This window comes from Callithrix jacchus, chromosome X (genome assembly GCF_049354715.1).
Source record: "Callithrix jacchus isolate 240 chromosome X, calJac240_pri, whole genome shotgun sequence".
Lineage (NCBI taxonomy): Eukaryota > Metazoa > Chordata > Mammalia > Primates > Cebidae > Callithrix > Callithrix jacchus.
In genome coordinates, this window is record NC_133524.1 from 61,658,779 (window position 1) to 61,684,246 (window position 25,468).

The window sequence follows — 25,468 nt, forward strand, 5'->3', positions numbered from 1 at the left end:
TAATAATACACCTAATAATAATTAGGTGTATCTGTGTGGGTTGGCTTCTGGGTTCCCTATTGTATTCTATGGAGCTGTGCATCTGTCCCTCTATCACTACCACACAGACTTTATTACCATAGCCATATAAATGTCTTGAAATTGAGTATAGTGGTTCCTCCTACATTATACTTCCTTGTCAAATTGTCTTAGCTATTCTACCTCCATTGCCTTTACATATACATTTTAGAATAATATTGACTACATCTCCAAAAAATTCTGCCTGGGATTTTGATAGAAAATGCATTGTAGAAGATGGCCCTTTAGGAGCAGCTCAGGATTGCAGCTCCCAGGGAAAGTGCAGAGGGTGAGTGGATGCCGCATTTCCAGATGGATCTTTATTGCCCACAGACCAGGACACTCCCAGGCGGAGGAGCCCCATGGGTCACCAGCGCGGCAGTTTTGGCCAGTGCAGCTGTTTCAGCAGGCGTGGCTGTTTTGTCGGCGCCCCGGCATGGCGGCTCTCCATACAAAATACACTGGTCTGGTTATCCTTCTAAGCTGGCAATTAGAGCTCCGGGAAGGCAGATTAGCCCATTCATTTGATTAAAAGGGACTGAAAGAGAGAGCCAGGACAGGAGATTCCTGGGCAGTGCCGTTGTTTCAGCCGGCGCAGTGGGTTGCTGCACAGGAATCATACAGATCCTGGTACCCTTTCAGCAGGTGACTGGAACACCTGGAAGACAGTCAACCATTCAACTAAAAAAAAAAGGCTCTGAGGTAGGGAGCCAGGTGATCAGGCTCGGTGGGTCCCACACCCACAAAAACAAACAAACAAAAAAACAGCAATTGGAAATGCTTGGGGTTGAGAGTTTCACGGCAAGCACAGCTGAACCTGAAATGGTCCAGCTCTGTGGGGGAGGGGCATTCGCCATTACCGAGGCACTCCACCACTACTAAGGTAGTTTACCATTGCTAAGGCAGTCTGCCGTTGCCAAGGCAACCCACCATAACACAGACAGTCTGCCATTACAGAGGCAGGCCACCATTGCCGAGGCAGTTCTAACCACACCCATATAAACAGGACTGCATGGAAGTTCACACGGCAGCAGGGCAGAGCCCACAGCAGCTCAGCAAAGTCTCTGCAGGCAGACAGTGACTAGGCTGCCTCCTTGCTGGGCAGGGCAGTGCTGAAAAAAAAAGGCAGCAGCACAACGGATACTCAAAAATAAAGCCCTAACTCCCTGGGACAGAGCACCTGGGGAAAAAAAGGCGGTTTATGAGTTCTGCTGCAGCAGACTTAAACGTACCTGCCTAGCAGCTATGAATGAACAATGGAGCTCACAGCTCAGAACTTGAGCTCCTATAAAGAACAGACTGTCTCCTCAAGCAGCTCCCTGACCCCATATATATAAAGAGTCACCTCACAAAAGACTGATCAGACTGACATTTGGCGGGCATCATTCTGAAACAAAGATAGCAGAAGAAGAAACTGGTAGGAACCCTTATTGTTCTGCAGCTGGTGAAGGTGATCCCCAGGCAAGCAGGGCCTGGAGTGGACCTCAGCAGTCCTACAGCAGAGGGGCCAGACTGTTAGAAGAAAAACTAAGAAAAAGAAATAACTTCATCAACAATCTGGACGTCCACTCAGAGACCCAATCTGAAAATCAGCAACTACACAGACAACAGGTGGATACATTCACAAAGATGGGAAGAAACAAGCGCAAAAAGGAGGAAAACACCCGAAACCGGAATACATCTCCTCCTAAAAGTGATCACAACTCCTCACCAGCAAGGAAACAAAGCTGGATGGAGAATGAATGTGATGAAATGACAGAATCAGAATTCAGAAGGTGGGTAATGAGAAACTTCTGTGAGCTAAAAGAACATGTTCTAACTCAATGCAAAGAAACTAAGAACCTTGAAACAAGATTTCAGGAAATGATAACAAGAAAGGACAACTTAGAGAAAAATATGAGTAAACTGAAGGAGCTGAAAAACACAACACGAGAACTTCGTGAAGCATGCACAAGTTTCAACAGCCGAATTGACCGAGCGGAAGAAAGGATATCAGAAGTCGAAGATCAACTCAATGAAATAAAACGGGAAGCCAAGATTAGAGAAAAAAAGCACAAAAAGGAATGAACAAAGTCTCCAAGAAATGTGGGACTATATGAAGAGGCCTAATCTACATTTGATAGGTGTACCTGAATGTGACGAAGAGAATGAATCCAAGCTGGAAAATTCTCTTCAGGATATCATCCAAAAAAATTTCCCCAACCTAGCAAGGCAGGCCAATATTCAAGTCCAGGAAATACAGAGAATACCACAAAGATATTCCACAAGAAGAGCAACCCCAAGGCACATAATCGTCAGATTCACCAGGGTTGAAATGAAGGAAAAAATGCTAAGAGCAGCCAGAGAGAAAGGTCGGGTCACCCACAAAGGGAAGCCCATCAGACTCACAGCAGATCTCTTGGCAGAAACACTACAAGCCAGAAGAGAGTGGGGGCCAATATTCAACATCCTTAAAGAAAATAACTTTCAACCCAGAATTTCATATCCAGCCAAACTAAGCTTCATAAGTGAAGGAAAAATAAAATCCTTTGCGAACAAGCAAGTACTCTTTGTCACCACCAGGCCTGCTTTACAAGAGCTCCTGAAAGAGGCACTGCACATAGAAAGGAACAACCAGTACCAGCCATTCCAAAAATGTACCAAATGGTAAAAAGCATCAACAAAATGAAGAATCTGCATCAACTAATGGGCAAAACAGCCAGCTAGCATCAAAATGGCAGTATCAAATTAAGACATAACAATATTAACCCTAAATGTAAATGGGCTAAATGTACCAATCAAAAGACACACATGGGCAAATTGGATAAAAATCCAAAACCCATCCGTGTGCTGTATCCAGGAAACCCATCTCACATGCAAGGATACACAAAGGCTCAAAATAAAGGGATGGAGGAAGATTTACCGAGCAAATGGAGAGCAAAAAAAAGCAGGAGTTGCAATTCTCGTCTCTGATAAAAGAGACTTTAAAGCAACAAAGATCAAAAGAGACAAAGAAGGACATTATATGATAGTAAAAGGATCGATACAACAAGAAAAGCTAATGATTCTAAATATATACGGACCCAATACAGGAGCACCCAAATACATAAGACAAGTTCTTAATGACTTACAAAGAGACTTAGATTCCCACACAATAATAGTGGAAGACCTTAACATTCCACTGTCAGTATTAGACAGATCAACCAGACAGAAAATTAACAGGATATCCAGGACTTAAACTCAGACCTGGAACAAGCAAACCTGATAAACATTTACAGATCTCTCCACCCCAAATCCACAGAATATACATTCTTCTCAGCACCACATCAAACCTACTCTGAAATTGACCACATAATTGGAAGTAAAGCACTCCTCAGCAAATGCAGAAGAATGGAAATCACAACAAACAGTCTCTCAGACCACAGTGTAATCAAGTTAGAATTCAGAATTTAGAAACTGAGGAGACTCAAGATGGCGCTGTGAGAACAACCCAGGATTGAAGGTCTCAGTTAATCCGCGGAGAGGTGAGTCGGAGCTGCATTTTCGAACTGATCTTTGTTGCCCACAGAACGGGGAAATTCCAAAGTATAAAGGAGATGCGGGACACCGGGCGGAGGCTCTGCCTGGAGAAGCCAGCAGCCGGGGTGGCGGCGGCCGACCCTACCCAGCGATCCCCACAGGGCGCGCTTGTACGGGTGCCCTATTGAAACGGCAACCTGAGACTTGAGAGGGCTGAACTCGAGACTGAAAGGGACATGGGCAGTGGGCCAGCCAAGGGGATTGCAGGGACACAGCGTGTGGGATACCGCAGTGGGACAGACAAAACGGCGATTCCAAACAGTATCTCCGTGGAGACCGTCCCTGAGGTGCTCCATGGGGGAGGGGTGTCCACCATTGCCGAGGCAACCCGCCCCGACTGAGACACACGCCCACTGCTGACACAGCCTGCAGTTGCCAAGGCAACCCGCCCCTACTGAGATACACGCCCACTGCTGACGCAGCTTGCCATTGCCGAGGCAACCCACCACATCAGAGAGACTCCGCTGCAGGGCGGCAGAACAGCAAGAGCCTGCAGCAAAAGGGAAAGCGTCACAACAGCAGGGCGGAGCCTCAACAGTCAAATAGTGATTAGACTGCCTCCTAGCTGGGAAGGACACCTCAACAGACATCCAAAAGCAAAGCCTGAACCCCCCAAGACAGAGCATTTGAGAAAAAAGGGGTTTTTTAATGAGCTCTGTCGCAGCAGAATCAAACATAGCAACCTAACAGCCCTGAATGAACAACAGAGCTCACAGCTCAGCAATTGAGCTCCTATACATTACAGACTGTCTCCTCAAGCAGCTCCCTGACCCCTCTATATCCAAAAGACTGACATTTGGCAGGCATCATCCTGGAACAAAGATAGCAGAAAAAGAAACTGGTAGCATCCTTCACTGTTCCGCAGCTGCTATAGGTGTACCCAGACAAGCAGGACCTGGAGTGGACCTCAGCAGTCGTACAGCGAAGGGGCTAGACTGGTAGAAGAAAAACAAGTAACAGAAATACTTCATCACCAACAATCTGGGTGTCCACTAAGAGACCCAATCGAAAAGTCAGCAACTATGCAGATGACAAGTGGATAAATCCACAAAAATGGGAAGAAACCATCGCAAAAGGGAGGAAAACACCCGAAACCAGAACACCTCGCATCCTAGAAAGGACCAAAACTCCTCACCCACAAGGGAACAAAGCTGGACGGAGAATGACTGTGATGAAATGACGGAATTAGACTTCAGAAGATGGATAATGAGAAACTTCCATGAGCTAGAAGAACATGTTCTAAATCAAGGCAAAGAAACTAAGAACCTTGAAAAAAGATTTGAGGAAATGATGACAAGAATGGATAACTTAGAGAGGAATATGAATGAACTAAAGGAGCTGAAAAACACAATACGAGAACTTCGTGAAGCAAACACAAGTTTCAATAGCCGAATTGACCAAGCAGAAGAAAGAATATCTGAAGTTGAAGACCAACTCAATGAAATAAAACGAGAAACCAAGATCACAGAAAAAAAGCGCAAAAAGGAATGAACAAAGTCTCCAAGAAATGTGGGACTATGTGAAAAGACCTAACCTACGTTTGATAGGTGTACCAGAAGGGGACGAAGAGAATGAATCCAAGCTGGAAAATACTCTTCAGGACATCATCCAGGAAAATTTCCCCCACCTAGCAAGACAGGCCAACACTCAATTGCAGGAAATACAGAGAACACCACAAAGATATTCCACAAGAAGAGCAACACCAAGGCACATAATCGTCAGATTCAACAAGGTTGAAATAAAGGAGAAAATACTAAGGGCAGCCAGAGAGAAAGGTCGGGTCACCCACAAAGGGAAGCCCATCAGACTCACAGCAGATCTCTTGGCAGAAACACTACAAGCCAGAAGAGAGTGGGGACCAATATTCAACATTCTTAAAGAAAAGAACTTTCAACCCAGAATTTCATATCCAGCCAAACTGAGCTTCATAAGTGAAGGAAAAATAAAATCCTTTGCGAACAAGCAAGTACTCAGAGATTTTGTCACCACCAGGCCGGCTTTACAAGAGCTCCTGAAAGAGGCACTACACATAGAAAGGAACAACCAGTACCAGCCATTCCAAAATCACACTGAGTGCTAAAGAGCATCACCATAATGAAGAATCTACAACAACTAAAGGGCCAAACAGCCAGCTAGCATCAAAATGGCAGTATCAAATTCACACATAACAATATTAACCCTAAAGGTAAATGGACTAAATGACCCAATCAAAAGACACAGACTGGCAAATTGGATAAAAATCCAAAACCCATCCGTTTGCTTTATCCAGGAAACCCATCTCACATGCAAAGATACACAAAGACTCAAAATAAAGGGATGGAGGAAGATTTACCAAGCAAATGGAGAGCAAAAAAAAGCAGGAATTGTAATTCTCATCTCTGATAAAATAGACTTTAAAGCAACAAAGATCAAAAGAGACAAAGAAGGCCATTACATAATGGTAAAAGGATTGATACAACAAGAAGAGCTAACGATCCTAAACATATATGGACCCAATACAGGAGCACCCAGATACATAAGGCAAGTTCTTAATGACTTACAAAGAGACTCAGACTCCCACACAATAATAGTGGGAGACTTTAACACTCCACTGTCAATATTAGACAGATCAAACAGACAGAAAATATACAAGGATATCCAGGGCTTGAACTCAGACCGGGAGCAAGCAAACCTGATAGACATTTACAGAACTCTCCACACCAAATCCACAGAATATACATTCTTCTCAGCACCACATCACACCTACTCTAAAATTGACCACATAATTGGAAGTAAAGCACTGCTCAGCAAATGCAAAACAACTGAAATCATAACAGCCTCTCAGACCATAGTGCAATCAAGTTAGAACTCAGAATTCAGAAACCAACCCAGAACTGCACAACTTCATGGAAACTGAACAACTGGCTCTTGAATGTTGACTGGGTAAACAATGAAATGAAGGCAGAAATAAAGAAGTTCTTCGAAACCAATGAGAATGAAGACACAACATGTCAGAATCTCTGGGACATTTAAAGCTGTCTCTAGAGGAAAGTATATAGCAATAAGTGCCCATATGAGGAGAATGGAGAGATCCAAAATTGACACCCTATTGTCAAAATTGAAAGAGCTAGAGGAGCAAGATCAAAAAAACTCAAAACCCAGCAGAAGACAAGAAATAACTAAGATCAGAGCTGAAATGAAGGAGATTGAGACACAAAAAACCCTTCAAAAAATCAATAAATCCAAGAGCTGGTTCTTTGAAAAGATCAACAAAATAGACAGATCACTAGCCAGATTGATTGAAAATAAAAGAGAGAACAACCAAATAGATGCAATAAAAAATGATAAAGGGGAAATCACCACAGACTTCACAGAAATTCAAACCATCATCAGAGAATATTACAAACAACTCTATGCACATAAACTAGTAAACCTGGAAGAAATGGATGAATTCCTAGACTCCTGTGTCCTCCCAAGCCTAAACCAGGAGGAAGCTGAAACTATGAACAGACCAATAACAAGGTCAGAAGTCGAGGCAGCAATTAAGAGCCTACCACTCAAGAAAAGCCCAGGTCCAGACGGGTTCACAGCCGAATTCTACCAGGCACACAAAGAGGAGCTGGTACCATTCCTTCTAAAACTATTCCAAATAATCCAAAAAGAGGGAATACTTCCCAAATCATTTTATGAGACCAAAATCATCCTGATACCAAAACCCGGCAGAGACTCAACAAGAAAAGAAAACTTCAGGCCAATATCCATGATGAACATAGATGCAAAAATCTTCAATAAACTACTGGCAGGCCAGTTGCAACAGCACATGAAAAAGCTTATCCAACATGATCAAGTAGAATTCATCCTGGGGATGTAAAGCTGGTTCAACATACGCAAGTCTATGAACATAATTCCCACATAAACAGAACCAAAAACAAAAACTACAGGATTATCTCAATTGATGCAGAGAAGGCCTTTCACAAAATTCAACAGCACTTTATGCTAAAAACCCTCAATAAACTCAGTATTGACAGAACACATGTCAAAATAATAAAAGGTATTTACGACAAACCAACAGCCAATATCACACTGAATGGGCAAAAACTGGAAGCATTCCCTCTGAAATCTGGCACTAGACAAGGATGCCCTCTCTCACCACTCCTATACAATATAGTACTGGAAGTTTTAGCCAGAGCAATCAGGCAAGAAAAAGAAATAAAGGGTATTCAAATAGGAAAAAAGGAAGCCAAATTGTCCCTATATGCAGATGACATGATAGTATATCTAGAAGACCCCATCGTCTCAGCCCAAAAACTCCTGAAACTGGTAAGCAACTTCAGCGAAGTCTCAGGATACAAAATCAATGTGCAAAAATCACAAGCATACCTCTACACCAATAACAGACTGAAAGAAAGCTAAATCAAGAATGAACTGTCATTCACAATTGCTACAAGGAGAATAAAATACAACTAACAAGGAATGTAAAGGACCTCTTCAAGGAGAACTACAAACCACTGCTCGAAGAAATAAGAGAGGACACAAACAGATGGAGAAACATTCCATGTTTCTCGTTAGGAAGAATCAATATCGTGAAAATGGCTATACTGCCGAAAGTAATTTACAGATTCAACGCTTTCCCCATCAAGCTACCAATGACCTTCTTCACAGAACGGGAAAAAAACACCTTAATCTTCATATGGAACCAAAAGAGGGCTGGCGTAGCCAAGTCAATTCTAAGTAAAAAGAACACAGCAGGAGACATCACACTACCGAACTTCAAAGTATACCACAAGCCTACAGTAATCAAATCAGCATGGTACTGGTACCAAAACAGAGATATAGGCCAATGGAACAGAACAGAGGCATCGGAGGCAACACAACATATCTACAACCATACAATCTTGGATAAACCTGATGAAACAAGCAATTGGGAAAAGGATTCCCTGTTTAATAAATGGTGCTGGGAAAACTGCTAGCCATGTGCAGAAAGCAGAAACTGGACCCCTTCCTGACACCTTCCACTAAAATTAACTCCAGATGGATTAAAGACTTAAACATAAGACCTGGCACCATGAAAACCCTAGAAGAAAATCTAGGCAAAACCATTCAGGACATAGGAGTAGGCAAGGACTTCATGAACAAAACACCAAAAGCATTGGCAACGAAAGCCAACATAAACAAATGGAACCTAATCAAACTCCACAGCTTCCGCACGGCAAAAGAAACAGTCATTAGAGTGAATTGGCAACCAATAGAATGAGAAAAAATGTTTGCAGTTTACCCATCTGACAAAGGGCTGATATCCAGAATTTACAAAGAACTCAAACAGATTTACAAGATAAAAATAAACAAGCCCATTCAAAATGGGCAAAGGATATGAACAGACACTTTACAAAAGAATACATACATGAGGCCAACAAACATATGAAAAAATGCTCATCATCACTGGTCATTAGAGAAATGCAAATCAAAACTACATTGAGATACCATCTCACGCCCGTTAGAATGGCGATCATTAAAAATCTGGAGACAACAGATGCTGGAGAGGATTTGGAAAAATAGGAACACTTTTACACTGCCGGTGGGTGTGTGAATTAGTTCAACCATTGTGGAAGACAGTGTGGCGATTCCTCAAGGACCTAGAAATAGAAATTCCATTTGACCCAGCAATCCCATTACTGGATATATATCCAAAGGACTATAAATTGTTCTACTATAAGGACACATGCACACAAATGTTCATTGCAGCACTGTTTACAATAGCAAAGACCTGGAATCAACCCAAATGCCCATCGATGATAGACTGGACTGGGAAAATGTGGCATATATACACCATGGAATATTATGCAGCAATGAAAAACGATGAGTTCATGTCCTTTGTAGGGACATGGATGAACCTGGAGAACATCATTCTCAGCAAACTGACACAAGAACAGAAAATGAAGTACTGCATGTTCTCACTCATAGGTGGGTGTTGAACAATGAGAACACATGGATATGGGGAGGAGAGCACTACACACTGGGGTCTGTTGGGGGGAATAGGAGAGGGACAGTGGGGGTGGGGGTTGGGGAGATAGTATGGGGAGAAATGCCAGATATAGGTGAAGGGGAGAAAGGCAGCAAAGCACACTGCCACGTGTGTACCTATGCAACTATCTTGCATGTTCTTCACATGTACCCCAAAACTTAAAATGTAATAAAAAAAATAAAAACATAAAAAAAGAAAAAAAAGAAAGAAAATGCATTGTAATTGCATAACAATTTGTGAAGGGTAATCATTTTTACTATGTTGATTCTTCCAATCCAGAAACATGCAATGCACCTCTCCATTCATTTACATCTTTAATTTAGCAGCATTTTCTAGTTGTCAGCACATCTTATACAGGTTTTGTTACATTTCCATTTAAGTATTTGAGTAATTGTGAATGATAAATTTTTATTTCAATGTATGTTTGTTCATTGCTAGTATATGAAACACAAGTGATTTCTGTATGTTAACATTGTGTCCTATGATTGTGTTGAACTCACCTATTTTCTGTTTTTGTTCTCTGTTTTTCTAGATTCCTTGAGATTTTTTCTACATAAATAATCATATCATCTACAAATAGATTTTTTTTCCTTCCTGTCCCATGTGTCTTATTTATTTTCCTTGCCTTAATTCTATGGCTAGGACTTCCAATACTAATTAAGATTTTGAAGTCACGAATTAAGAATTAAATTACAGCCAAACCTTGGAGATAATGTGGGTTCAGTGTCAGGCCACTGCAATAAAGCAATTATTGCAATAAAGTGAGTATCACAATAAAGCCAGTCACATTTTTTTGGCATATAATTATGCTTACGCTATACTGTAGCCTATTAAGTGTGCAACATTATGTTTAAAAACTATATATACCTTTATTAAAAATACTTTATTACTAAAAAATGCTAACAATCATCTAAGCTTTCAGCAGGTAGTAATTTTTTTTTTGCTGGTGGAGAGTCTTGCCTCAATGTTGATGGTTGCTGACTGCTGAGGGTACTGGTGGTTGAAGGTTGGGTGGCTGTGGCAATTTCTTAAAATAAGACAACAATGAAGTTTGCCACATCGATGGATTCATCCTTTCATGAAAGATTTCTCTGTAGCATGCAATGCTGTTTGAGGCATTTTACCCATAGGAGAACTTCTTTCAAAATTGGAGTCAATCCTCTCAAACCCTAACATTGGTTTATGAACTAAGTTTATGTAATATTATAAATCCTTTGCTATCATTTCAATAATGTTCACTGCATCTTCACTAGGAGTAAATTCCATCAAATAAATCATTTTAGTTGCTCATCCATAAGAAGCAACTGCTCATCCATTCAAGTTTTATCATGAGATTGCAGCAATTCAGTCACATCTTTAGGTACCACTTCCATTTCTAGTTCTCTTGCTGTTTCACCGTATCTGCAGTTAACTCCTCCAATGAAGTATTGAATTCATCGAAGTCACTGCTGAGAGCTGGAATGAACTCTTTCTAAACTCCCATTAATGTCAATATTTTGACCTCCTTCCATAAATCATGAATATTCTTAATGTCATCTAGAATGGAAAATCATTCCCAGAAGTGTATTTACTTGGCCCATATCCACTGGAGGAATGACTATCTATGGAACTATGATCATACAAAATGTATTCGTAAATAGTAAGACCTGAAAGTCAAAATTACTCCTTGATCCATGAGCTGCAGAATGAATGTTATGTTAGCGACCGTGAAAACATTCGTCTCCATGTAGATCTCCATAAGAGTTCTTGGATGACTAGGTGTATTGTCAATGAGCAGTAATATCTTGAAAGAAACCGTTTCTTCTGCACAGTGCATCTCTACAGTGGCCTTAAAATATTTAGTAAACCATGCTGTAAGACATGCTGTCTTCTAGGCTTTTTTGTTCTATTTATAGAGAACAGGCAGAATAGATTTATTATAATTCTTAAGAGCCCTAGGACTTTTGGAATGGTAAATGAGCATTGGCTTCACCTTAATATCACCAGCTGAATTAACCCCTAACAAAAGTTAGGCTGTCCTTTGAAACTTTGAAGGCAGACATTGACTTTTCCTTTTTAATTATGAAAATTTTAGGTAGCAGCTTCTTCCAATAGAAAGCTGCTTCATCTACATTGAAAAATTTGTCCTTCAGTTTAGCTACCTTCATCAATTATCTTAGCTAGATCTTCTAGATGACTTGTGCAGCTTCTACATCAGGACTTGTTGCCTCAGCTTGCACTTCTGTGTTATAGAGCTGACTCCTTTCCTTAAAACTCATGAACCAACCTCAGGTAGCTTCACACTTTTCTTCTGCAGCTTCCTCACCTCTCTCAGCCTTCAAATAATTGAAGAGAGTTAGAAACTTTTATCAACAACAGGACTATTTTGCTTTCTTATCATTTGTGTTTTCACTAGAGTAGAATTTTTAATTTCCTTCAGTAACTTTTCCTTCACATTCACAACTTGGGCTGTTTGGTGCAAGAACCCAGGTTTTTGGCCTTTTTCAGTTTTCAACATGTCTTCCCGGCTAAGCTTAATGATTTCTAGCTTTTGATTTAAAGTTAGAAACATGTGACTCTTTAGAGGCCATTGTATGGTTATTAATTGCCCTAATTTCAATATTGTTGTGTCTTGAATCCAGAGGACTGAAAAGGAGAAATTATCTTCATTTCTATCCATATTCTGTATTCTATTTCTGTGATTTCAGCCATCTTAGCCCAGCTAAGAACCCTTGCTGAAGAACTAGTACTGTCATTACGAGGAAAGAAGACACTGGCTCTTCAAGCTGTCATAGTTCTTGCACTGGTTCTCATCTTTATCAGCTGCTGCTCCTTCAATTTTTGAAGTCACTGTCCTTTGGATTTTTAAAAAGTTTTATTCTATTTGATGACTTTGGGGTTTGATTGTGGAAAAAGTGGGTTCACTTGACTGGGTTCATTTCTAGAAGAATTTAGGGGGCCAAGCCTCAGCTTAGGACTCCTGGACTGCATGTGCTAATTCTGGAGGACTGCTACCAAGCCTCTGCTTTGTTCTTTGGCTCCTTCAAGTTATGAACCTGCAGTCCTAGAAGGGCTGAGATGCTCCTGGACAGCTAGTCACTACATTCTAATGGGTGGTAACAGCTAAAGTGTTTAATAGGGTGGTGGCAGTGGGATTCATTTTTGTTTGTGCCAGCAGTGGTGGCAGTGGCAGCACAGTGGAATTCATGCTTGTTTGCTGCAGCAGGGTCCTAGCAGGTGCCAGGGTGCCTGCCTCCATACAGGCACTCACAACAGTGGTGGTGGAGGCTCAGGAAGGGAGAGGACCCTATGTGCATGCACTGTGACTGCATGGTCCTGCTAGCGGTGTTAGCATGGGGGTAGGGCACTGGTGGGTGCGCCTGGTAGGGCACTGGATAGCTGCTCAGAGCAGGGGAGGGCCTGCTAGTTTCTATGCCTAGTTTCACTTGCAGGGGCGGAACTGCCTGGTTTTGTGCCTGCCAAGGCTCCAACTGCAATGGTGGTATAGCAGGGGTGGAGTGTTGTAGTGAACTCCTGCTGGCAGCAGTGGCAAAGCAGGGTTCGGTGCATGTATGTGTTGACCAGGCAGGGAAGAAGGCAAGATTGTCCCCATGCACACATGTGCTGTCAAGGCAATGTGGGGAGTGGCCCTGGGCCCAGGGGAAGCTGTACTGAGGAGATGGAGTGGGTAAGATGATACAAGTCCTCAGGGGCCAGCCTGCTGTAGCTCGCCAGCAGTCAGGTGCAGTCCAACAGCTGAGGAGCTATGATATGGACCCCAGGGTAGCAATACTGCATTGCAAACAGATGTGGCCAGTCTGGGGCCCTGAGAGAGGCCAGAAGACCAAGGGGTGCTCAGATCGGACTGGCCTGTATGATGGGCAAGACCTTCCTAAAAAGTTCAGGTCCACTAGTTCTCCTAGGACTAAAGTCTACTATGAGAGCAAGTTAAGCCTAGTGGGATGAGCATCTCTGGCTCTGCTCCAGTACAGATGCTCCTGCATCAAACCCTCTAAGCTCCACAACTGGTTGACATGCTGCCCCTACCACTTCTCTAAACTGCTCTCCCTGCCAATTCAAGTGTCCATCGTGGTGTGGGGGTCTCCTCCTGCCAGGATTCCAGAGGCCCATGGCAAAAGAGGCTTGCTCCTTGCAAGTTCAATTCATCCATTCCCCCGTAGTTGCTAGGAGTCAGAAACAAGTCACAGTGCATGGTAGCCCCATGCAGGGCTCCCAGCTTCCTCCCACTTCAGCCCAGCTTTTGTGTCTTCCCTCTGCCCACTCTCAGTGCCTTCCCTCTGAATATCTGCTAGGAATGCACCAGTTGGCTTGGTTTCCTTGGTGGCAGCTGTTCCACCTGGCTGCATCATCAGCCATCTTGCCCAAATAAATTTCCTCTGAAGTCTATTTTATCTGATACTATGTGATATGGCCACTCCTGCTTTCATTTATGCTTTCATAATGCTTCTCTTTCCATTGTTTTTACTTTCAACTTGTCTATTTCATTATAACTGAAGTGCAGTTCTTGCAAACAGCATATATTTTGTATCCACTCTGCTTACTTTTTTCATTTAATTAGTATATTAAGATCATTTACATTTAAAATAATTATATATGTGAGAGCGTAATTCCCTATGCTATTGTTTTTGTTTGTTCATTCTGTCATTTCTTTTTTCTTGTCATGCCTTCCTGTGGCTTACTTTTTATAATTTTATTTTGATTAAAGTGTTTTTAAGTGTATCTTTTTGTATAGGTCTTTCAGTGGTTTCTCTAGGCAGTATAGTGTGTGTGTGTGTGTGTGTGTGTGTGTGTGTGTATCATGGTTTACTGGTGTCAGCATTTTATAAGTCTGAATAAAGCCTACAAATTTTCCTTCCTTTTATATCCCTCCCCCCATTTATAATATAATTATCTTAAAATTTCCTCTCTATATATTTAGAATCATATCAGATAGTGTTCTAATTTTTGCTTCCACTGTCATACATTTGAGATGATTTAAGAGGAGATGGAAAGTCTACTGTATTTATATATATTTCTATTCTTTCAATTCTTCTTTCTTCTTTTCTGATGTTCCAAGATTTCTTCTTTTATCATTTCCATTCTTTTTAGAGAATTTCCTTAAGTCTTCCTTTTAGGGAAGTTCAGCTTCTGACAAACACGTTTTATTTTATCTGAGAATATCATCACTTCCCCTTCATTCCTAAATAATATTTTTGGGCCAGATGCAGTGGCTCACACCTGTAATACCAGCATTTTGGGAGGTCAAGGTGGGCAGATCAGTTGAGCGCAGGAGTTCAAGACCAGCCTGGACAATGTGGCAAAACCCCATCTCTACAGAAAATGCAAAAATTAGATGGGCATGATGGTACATGCCTGTTGTCCCAGCTACTCAGGAGGCTGAGGTGGGAGGATCACTTGAGCCTGGGAGGTCACACCACTGCCCACTAGCCTGGGTGAAAGAGTAAGGCTCAGTCTCAAAAACAGAACATTCATTTTAACTAGTCATAAAATTTTGCATTGATAGCTTTTTTTTTTTTTGGCCCTTAAAAATGTGCGACTTCCTTTTGGTTTTCATGATTTCTGACATGAAATCCACTGTCATTTAAACTGTTTTTCCCCTATAAGTAAGGTGTCATTTCTCTCCTGCTGCTTTCAATAATTTGTTAGGCCAGGCGCGGTGGCTCATGCCTGTAATCCTAGCACTTTGGGAGGCCGAGGTAGGTTATTCACTTGAGTCCAGGAGTTTAAGACCAGCCTGGCCAACAGAGCAAAATCCCATCTCTACTAAAAGGACAAAAAGTTAGCCAAGCGTGGTGGTGCATGCCTGTAGTCCCAGCAACTCGGAAGCCTGAGGTGGGAGGATAGCTTGAACTCGGGAGACAGAGGTTGCAGTGAGCCAAGATCATGCCACTGCACTCCAGACTGGGTGACAGAGCAAGACTCTGTCTCAAAAAAAAAAAGTTTTCATAAGTTTTACTGTAATGTATTTTCATGCAAATTTATTTTGGGTTTATCCTGTTTCATGTTCACTAAGCTTCTTGAATCTATACATATAAGCCGTTTGCCATACTGGAACATTATCAGCCATTATTTACCTGAGTACTTTTTGAGGTCTTCCATCTTTCCTCTTTCCTTCCAAGTTTCCAATTATACAAGTATTAGAACTTTCATTATTGTCCCACAGGCCCCTGAGATTCTGTTTATTTATTTATTTTTTTTCAGTCAGTTTTCTCCCAGACTGGGTAGTTACTATTTTTATATCTCAAGCTCATGTATTCTTTCATCTTCTACTCTGCTGTTGAGTTGATGTATTTAGTTTCCTTCATTTCTATATTATTCATTTGTGTAATTTTTATTTGATTCTCCTTTGTATCTTTAATTTCTTTGCTGAGACTTTTTTCATTTGTTTCAGTCATGTTTATAATTGTTTCCTGAGATATCGTAATGACAACATCCATTGAATGCCTTTTTTTCATTCAAATTGATAGTTTTCTTGTTCTTGGTCTGATGGTTGATTTTCAACTGAAACCTAGATATTTGAGGAATTTTGTGAAGAGACTCTGGTTTGCATTTAGATCTGCTGTTTCAGCAGGCTTACTATAACACAGTTTGGCAGGGAATAATAAAGAAGGAGGAGTGCCTCCTCATTATTGCCAGGTGGGAATATAAGTCAAGGTTCTCCATTTAGTTTCCACTGACACTTGAGTTAGAGAGGTGCCCCATAGCACTACTGGGTGGAAATGGGAATTTAGGCTCCCCATTTGGTCTATGTATTTGGTCAAGGCACCCTAGCTGCCTTGGATAAAAGTGCCTCATTGCTTCTCCCCACGTGATCTCCAATGACAACCCAGGGCATGGCCACATTAATGCTAGGTCAAAGTCCAGATTCTCCACTAGGCTTCCTCTGAACACATCCACATGGGGAGGAGGAAGAGGTACCTTATTACCACTTAGTGGGAGTGGAAGTCCAGGTTTTCCGTATGGTCTCCACTGACACCTCAGGGACAGAAGTGCCTTTTAAGAATTAAAATCCCAACTCCCCACTTGGCCTTCTCTCACACCATTCTGGCAGGGGGCTGTTTGGGTATTTTGTAATAGCTTGATGAGGCCAGAATCTAGATTCCTGACATGGCCTTTTTGGGCTAAGTAGACCCATAGTGTTTTCTGCCATGTTTGACTGGAGGAAAGCAGTTGTTTTCTCAAGTTTTCTGCCTTACTAGGCTCTTTTCTGTCCTTTGGCTAGAAAGAGATGGCTTCTATTTGTGGCTTTTTATCTGTTCCAATGTCGTTTCTGAGTTGCCAGCTACTTCAGCTCCAATTCTGGGTTATACAAGGCAAAAAGAAAACCCATGAAATTCACCATCATGTTGTTTCTTAGGTCCTGTGGACCCTAGTCAATCTGCTTTCTATTTCAAATCTTTCACGAAAGTTTAGTATTTGTTTCATAATGTCCATGGACTTTACTTTTACTTAGTTGGGGGGAGTAGGAAAAATATACTGACTCCATCTTCCCCTAAATATAGTTTTTATATCTTAAGGAAATGCAGAATTTCTGGCAAACTACCATCACTTCACTGATAAGTTCCCATTTGTAATATTCAAAGCTAGAAGGAATAATTGGTGGCAATAAAAATTGCCTATCATTGGTGATATCACCAAAAATGGTGGAGTAGGGAACTCCATACCTCCATGAAAGCAATAATTAAGCAGGAAGAAACTATAATAAACATTTTCAAATTCTAGAATCTAATTTAAATAAACTTACACCAACTACAAAAACCAGGGAACTGCTTAGTTAAAAAAAGAGGCTACTAAATTTTGGTAAGAGGGTGCTACAACATTTCAACTTCCCTCTCTGCCATCCCCTATTCCCCAGCTTACTGGTGGTCTTGGAGATGGTAGCATACATTACTGATGTGTCTTGCTGCTGCAAAAGAGGCAATATAAATCTTGACCTCAGAAAACTATGGTTATATATTTTGGCATGTCTGGTAGCTCCCTAAGGGATAGGCTTAGGACCCTGACTTTATTTTGCCCACCTTGGAACTTTCTCAGAGCTAGAGTGGCCTTTACAAGATATTTGTTGAAAGCACTTAAAGGTAAATATACTAGCCACAACCACCTGAGGGAAGGGATAATAGATGGAGCAAGCAGCAGACAAAAAAGCTTGGGAAGGAAAAGGCTGGGGAAGCAGATGCATGAGAAAAAGAATGTTCTGGAAAGCTCCTGCAAATACCAGGGGATGTAGGAGCCCAGACACATGCCCAGGGTTGGACCTATGCTAAAAATGTGAGAAGACCCTAAGCTTTCATCTGTGGCTTAGTTTTAAGCTCTACAGACGCAGGACATGGCTAAGGCAGAAATACAAGTGGCCCAGCTAAGCACTGAAGATATACACCAACAAAGAGCCAATTAGCAAAGACTAGGATAACTATTTTTATTTTTGTGGCATTTAAGGAAATCTCTCTGAAATCACTATCTGAGAACTAAGCTAACTGACAGAGAATTCACTGACAACATGTGGCAAATAATACAATCTTTACCAACACAGTTTAGAAAAGCTACTGAACTAACAATTACAATCCACAAGAAGTAGCAAAAAAAAAAAACCCGAGAGAGAGGTAAAAATCTGATTCCCAGAATTACCACATTACAATATTGAAACTACCAAGTTTTCAACAAAATAATTATGAGGCATTAAGAAAAAAACAAAAACGTATGCCCCATTCATAGGAAAAACAATTAATAGAAACTGTCTATGAGGAAATGCAGATATTAGACTTGCTAGTTAACAAATTTAAATCAACTGTTTTAAATATGCTCAAACAGCTAAAGGAAACCATAGAAAAATAACTAAGGGAAACTTGGAGAATAGTATCTCACCAAATAGATAGTATCAATAAACAGAAATAATAAAAACAAAACAAAACAGAAATTTTGGGTATGAAAAGTACAATAATTGAAATGAAACACTAACTAGAGCAGTTAAACAACAGATTTCAGCAAGTAAGAGAATGAATTAATAAACTTAAAGATAGGTCCACTAGGGTTACTCAGTCTGTGAGGAAAAAAAAAAAAGAATGATGAAGAGAGCCTCAGGGGCCTGTGGAAGACTATTAAGCAGACCAATAAGTGCGTAGAGAGAGTCCTAAAAGGATAGGAGTGATAGAAAGGAGCACAAAGAATATTCCAAGACATAATGGCAGAATATGTCACAAATTTGATAAAAGACAGGAATCTACAGATGTACAAAGCTCAATAAACTTCAAGTAGGAAAGCTTTCAACTTTTCCCTGTTGAACATAGTGTTAGGTGTGGGTTTGTCATACATGGCCTTTATCATTTTGAGGTACACACTTTCCATACATAATTTGTTGAGTTTTTATCATGAAGACATGTTAAATTTTATCAAATACTTTTTCTTCATCTGTTGAAATGATCATATGGTTTTGTCCTTCATTCCACTAGCATTCTGTGTCACATTTATTGATTAGCATATGTTGAACCATTCTTGTATCCTGGGTATGAATTCCACTTGATCATAGTGAATAATCTTTTTAATGTGCTGTTGAATTCTGTTAGTATTTTTTTTGAGGCAGGGTCTTGCTCTGTGACCCAAGTGAGAGTGCAGTTGTGGAATCATGCCTCACTGCAACTTCGATTTCCTGGGCTTTGGCCATTCTCCTGCCTCATTTTTTGATTTTTTTGTGTAGAGATAAAGTGAAAGTGATTCTCTCACCTCAGCCTCCAAAAGTGATGGGATTACAGGTGTGAGCCACTGTGACTAGCCCCTGTTTGCTAGTATTTTGTTGAGGATTTTTGCATTCATGTTTATCAGGGGTATTGGCCAGGGATATACTTTTTAATGTTGTGTCCTTGTCTGGTTTTTTGTATCAGGGTATACTGTTTTTATAGAATGAGTTTGGAAGTATTGTCTCCTCTTCAACTTTGTTGACTAGTTTGAAAAGAATTGGCATTCGTTCTTTAAATGTTTAGTAGAATTCATCAGTGAGGTCATAAAGTCCTGGGTTTTTCTTTGATTGGAGACTTTCTATTATGGTTTCAATTTCATTACTCACTGTACAAATTTCCCCCACCATAACCCAAGCTGCAGCTATATAGTGCCATCTTAAAACCTGAGTCACAGCTAGAGTGTATCCTGCTCCAAGAGCCAGCAATAACTGCATCTTTTCATTGCTGAGGCTATGCTGTCATTACACCACCTTAGTGGTGGTACATCATTCCCCATCCAAGCTGTAACAACACTCTATCCTCTGAGAACAAGCTGCCTAGGAAGGGCTCTGCCTTGCACATTCGGGTGACTGCAGCAACCAACCCTAGCCTCAGAATCTAGGTCCACCACTCTAGCACCAGGGCAAGTGGTACTCTGCCCCTAGAAGAATAGGTACTCTTGCCCAGTAAAGAAACTTAACCCTACCCAGTGATGTGCACAGTCAGCACACTCACCAGCCAGGTTCACTGTCCATGTGCAATTCTGTGTGCTCACCAGCTAGGCATGTTCCTTCCAGGTGCCCCTGCCCCAAGTTGGTGATTTGGCCCCCAAATGACAACATACCAGCCAGACATGCTGCATCCATGGAGCCCTGTTCCAAGCTGGCAGACTTCTAATGCCTACATACTTACCAGTCAGGCATACCAATTCCAGGGGGTACCTGCCCAGAGTGACATGTACACTGAAAGTGAAGAGATAGAAAATGATATTCCATGCAAATGGAAGCCAAGAGAGAACAGGAGTAGCTATAATCATAACAGATAAAATAGGCTTTAAGGCAAAAACAATAAAAAGAGAAAGGAAGTCACACCTGTAATCCCAGCACCTTGGGACGCCAAGGTGGGTGGATCACGAGGTCAAGAGATCAAGACCAACCTGGTCAACATGATGAAACCCCGTATCTACTAAAAATACAAAAAAAGTTAGCTGGGCATGGTGGCACGTGCCTGTAATCCCAGCTACTCAGGAGGCTGAGGCAGGAGAATTGCCTGAACCCAGGAGGTGGAGGTTGCGGTGAGCTGACATCGCGCCATTGCACTCCAGCCTGGGTAACAAGAGCGAAACTCTGTCTCAAAAAAAAAAGAGAGAAAGGAAGGTCATTTATAATGAAAAGGAATTATTTCAATAAGATGATATGAAAATTTTTAATATGTATATACCTGACAGCCGAGTACTGAAATAAATGAAGCAATTATTATAGATTAAAAGGAATAGATCACAATAATATAAGGAGACTTCAGCATGCCACTCTCAGCAATGGACAGATCATCTAGACAGAAAATAAAGAAACGTCACATTAAAATGACACACTAAATCAAATGGACCTAGCAAACATTTAGAGAATATTCAACCAAAGAGCTGCAGAATAAACACTCTTCTCATGAGAACATGAAACTTTCTCTAGGACAGATCATATGGTAGCCTGTAGAACAAGCCTTAACTAATACAAAAAAAAGTCCAGGTCCAGATGTGTTCACAGCCGAATTCTACCAGATGTACAAAGAGGAGCTGGTTCCATTGCTTCTGAAACTATATCAAACAATACAAAGAAAGAGAATCCTCCCTAACTCATTTTATGAGACCAACATCATCCTGATACCAAAACCAGGCAGAGACTCAACAAAAAGAGAAAACTTCAGGTCAATATCCATGATGAACATTGATGCAAAGATCTTCAATAAAATACTGGCAAACTGAATGTAACAGAGTATCAAAAAGCTCATTCATCATGATCAAGTAGGATTCAACCCAGGGATGCAAGGCTGGTTCAACATATTCAAGTCCATAAATGTAATCCATCATATAAATGGAACCAAAGACAAAAACCACATGATTATCTCAATAGATGCAGAGAAGGCCTTCAACAAAATTCAACAGCTCTTCATGCTAAAAACTCTCAATAAACTAGGTATCAACAGAACGTATCATAAAATGATACAAGCGATGTATGAGAAACTTACAGCCAATATCATAATGAATGGGCAAATGCTGGAAGAATTCCCTTTGAAATCAGGCACTAGACACCTCTATTCCTCACCACCTCTATTCGATATAGTATTGGAAGCTCTAGCCAGAGCAATCAGGCAAGAAAAAGAAATAAAGGTATTTAATTAGGAAAGGAGGAAGTTGAACTGTCTCTATTTGCAGACGACATTATTGTAAATTTACAAGACCCCATCAACTCAGCCCAAAATCTTCTCAAGCTGATAAGCAACTTCAGCAAAGTCCCAGGACACAAAATCAATGTTCTGAAAACACAAGCATTCCTATACACCAATAACAGACAAACAGAGAGCCAAATTAAGAGCGCACTCCCATTCACAATTGCTACAAAGAGAATAAAATACCTAGGAATACAACTAAGAAATGATGGAAAGGACCTCTTCAAGGACAACTACAAACCACTGCTCAACAAAATAAGAGAGGACACAAACAGATGGAAAAACATTCCATGCTCATGGTTAGGAAGAATCAATATTGTGAAAATGGCCATATTGCCCAAAGTAATTTACAGATTCAACACCATGCCCATCAAGCTACCAACGACCTTCTTCACAGAACTGGAAAAAGCCACTTTAAATTTCATATGGAATCATAAGAGAGCTAGCATAACCAAGACAATCCTAAGCAAAAAGAACAAAGCCAGAGGCATCACATTGCCAGACTTCAAAGTATACTCCAAGGCTACAGTAATCAAAACAGCATGGTACTGGAACCAAAGCAGAGATATAGACCAATGGAATGGAACAGAGGCGTCAGAAACAACAGCACAATCTACAACCATCTGATCTTTGACATACCTAACAAAAACAAGCAATGGGGAAAGGACTCTGTTTAATAAATGGTGTTGGGAAAACTCGCTAGCAATGTGAAGAAAGCAGAACTGGACCCCTTCCTGTCACCTTACGCCAAAATTAACTCCAGATGGATTAAGGATTTAAACATAAAACCTAACATCATAAAAACACTAGAAGAAAACATAGGCAAAACCATCCAGGACATAGGCATAGGCAAGGACTTCACGACTAAAACATCAAAAGCAATGGCAACAAAAGCCAAGATAGACAAATGGGATCTAATTAAAATTCAGAGCTTCTGTACAGCAAAAGGAACCATCATTAGAGTGAATCGGCAACCAACAGAATGGGAAAAAAACTTTTGCAGTCCACCCATTTGACAAAGGGCTAACATCCAGAATCTACAAAGAACTAAAACAGATATACAAGAAAAAAAAACAACCCCATTCAAAAGTGGGCAAAGGATATAAACAGACTCTTTTCAAAAGAAGACATATATGAAGCCAACAAACATATGAAAAAATGCTCATCATCACTGGTCATTAGAGAAATGTAAATCAAAACCACATTGAGATGCCCTCTCATGCCAGTTAGAATGGCAATCATTAAAAAATCTGGAGACAACAGATGCTGGAGAGGATATGGAAAAATAGGAACACTCTTACACAGTTGGTGGGAGTGTAAATTAGTTCAATCATTGTGGAAGACAGTGTGGTGACTTCTCAAGGATCTAGAAATAGAAATTCCATTTGACCCAGCAATCCCATTATACCCAAAGAACTATAAATCGTTCTTCTATAATGACACATGCACACATATGTTCATTGCAGCCCTGTGTACAATAGGAAAGACCTGAAACTAACCCAAATGCCCATCAATGAAAGACTGGACAAAAAAAATGTGGCACATACACACTATGGAATACTACACAGCCATAAAAAATGATGAGTTCGTGTCCTTTGTAGGGACTTAGATGAATCTGGAAACCATCATTCTTAGCAAACTGACACAGGAACAGAAAACCCAACACTGCATGTTCTCACTCATAGGTAGGTGTTGAACAATGAGAACACGTGGACTCAGAGAGAGGAGCATCAGACACTGGAGGCAGCTGGGCGGACTAGGAGAGGGACAGTGCAGGGTGGGGAGGGATAACATGGGGAGAAATGCCGGATATAGTATGCACCTATGGAATGAGCCTGCATGACCCGCACATGTTCCCCAGAACGTAAAGTAAAATAAAAAATTAAAAAAAGAATATCAAAATCATTTCCAGTATATTTTTTTACCACAGTGATATAAAACTAGAAATCTGTAACAGCAGGAACTTCTGAAAATTCACAAATATATGTAAATTAAACAACATGTTCTTACATGACCAATGGGTCAATAAAGAAATTAAAAGAAAGTTTAAAAATTTCTTGAAAGAAATGAAAATGGGAATACAGGCGGGGCATGGTGGCTCAAGCCTGTAATGCCAGCACTTTGGGAGGCCAAGGTGGATGAATCACCTGAGGTCAGGAGTTCAAGACCAGCCTGATTAACATGGTGAATACAACATATCAAAATCCTTGGGACACAGCTAACACAGTTCTAAAAGGGAATTTTATAGTAACAAATATCTACATTGAAAAAGAAGATCACAAATTAAAAACCTAACAATCCACCAAAGGAATTAAAAATTTCAGAACCCAAGTAAACCTATAAATAGTAAAAGTAAAGAAATAATAAAGAGTACAAAGAAATGAAACAGCCCAGGTACAGTAGCTCATGCCTATAATCCTAGCACTTTTAGGGAGGCCAAAGCAGGAAGATCACTTGAAGCCAGGAGTTTGTACCAGCATGAGCAACAAAGCAAGACCCATCTCTAGAAAAAAAATTAAGATTAGCCAGGTGTAGTTGCAGGCACCAATAGTCCCAGCTACTTGGGAGGCTGAAGCAGGAAGATCATGTGAGCTCAGGAGTTTGAGGCTACAATGAGTTACAATTGCATTACTGTATTCCAGCTTAGACAACAGAGTGAGATCCTATCTCAAGAAAAAAAGAAGATAAAGAAAAGAGAAGAGAAAAAAGAGGACAGACTTGGTGGTTCACACCTGTAATCCCACACTTTGGGAGGCAAAGGAGGGACGATTGCTTGAGGCCAGGAAAGATCAGCCTGGGCAACATAGTGAGACTCCATCTCTACAAAGAAATTTAACAATTAGCCAGATGTGGTGGCATGCACCTGTAGTCCCAAATACTCAGGGGGCTGAGGCAGGAGGATAACCTGAGCCCAGGAGGTGGGAGCTGAAGTCAGCCATGGTTGTGCCACTGCACTGTAGCCTGAGGGACAGAGCAGTATTCTGTTTCAAAAAAAGAAAAGGGAAGACAAGAAAAGAGAGACTTAAAGTAACAAAATACATCAATGAAACGGTTATTTTTAAAAAAAGATAAAATTGAGATGCCTTTAGCTGGCCTAAGAAAAAAAATATAAAACATTCAAATAAAATTGATATAAAAAAAGATATACTACAACTGATGCCATAGAAATAAAAAGAATCACAAGACAGTAACAGGAACAATTTTATGCCAGAAAACCAAGATAACCTGTAAAAAGTGGATAAATTCCTGGACATATACAACCTTCCAAGATTAAAGAATGAAGAAATAGAAAATCTGAACAGACCAATAGTGAGTAATGAGATCAACAAAGTAATAAAAATCTCCCATTAAAGAAAGGCCCAGGACCTGATGGCTTCACTGCTGAATTCTACCAAACATTTAAAGAATGAATACCAATTTTCCTCCAACTAGTCAATACAATTGAAGAGGAGACAATATTTCTAAACTCATTCTATAAGGACAGTATTACCCTGATACCAAAGCCAGGCGAGGACACAATTAAGAAAGAATAGCCCTGATGAACACAAATGCAAACATCATCAAGAAAATACTAGCAAACAGAATTCAACAGCAGATAAAAAGATTATTCACTATGATCAAGTGGAATTCATCCCAGGAATGCAAGAACGGCTCAACACATGCCAATCAATAAATGTGACACAGAACACTAATGGAATGA

At 40.7% G+C, this 25,468-nt stretch overlaps 1 protein-coding gene and 1 long non-coding RNA gene across 4 annotated transcripts in view; one reads left to right on the forward strand and one right to left on the reverse strand.

The window, feature by feature from the left end:
* Positions 1-25,468, forward strand: part of LOC144581023 (uncharacterized) — a 198,369-nt gene that overhangs the window by 136,528 nt on the left and 36,373 nt on the right. The window lies entirely within an intron of this gene.
* MTMR8 (myotubularin related protein 8) overlaps positions 1-25,468 on the reverse strand; it is a 167,586-nt gene that overhangs the window by 60,128 nt on the left and 81,990 nt on the right. The window lies entirely within an intron of this gene.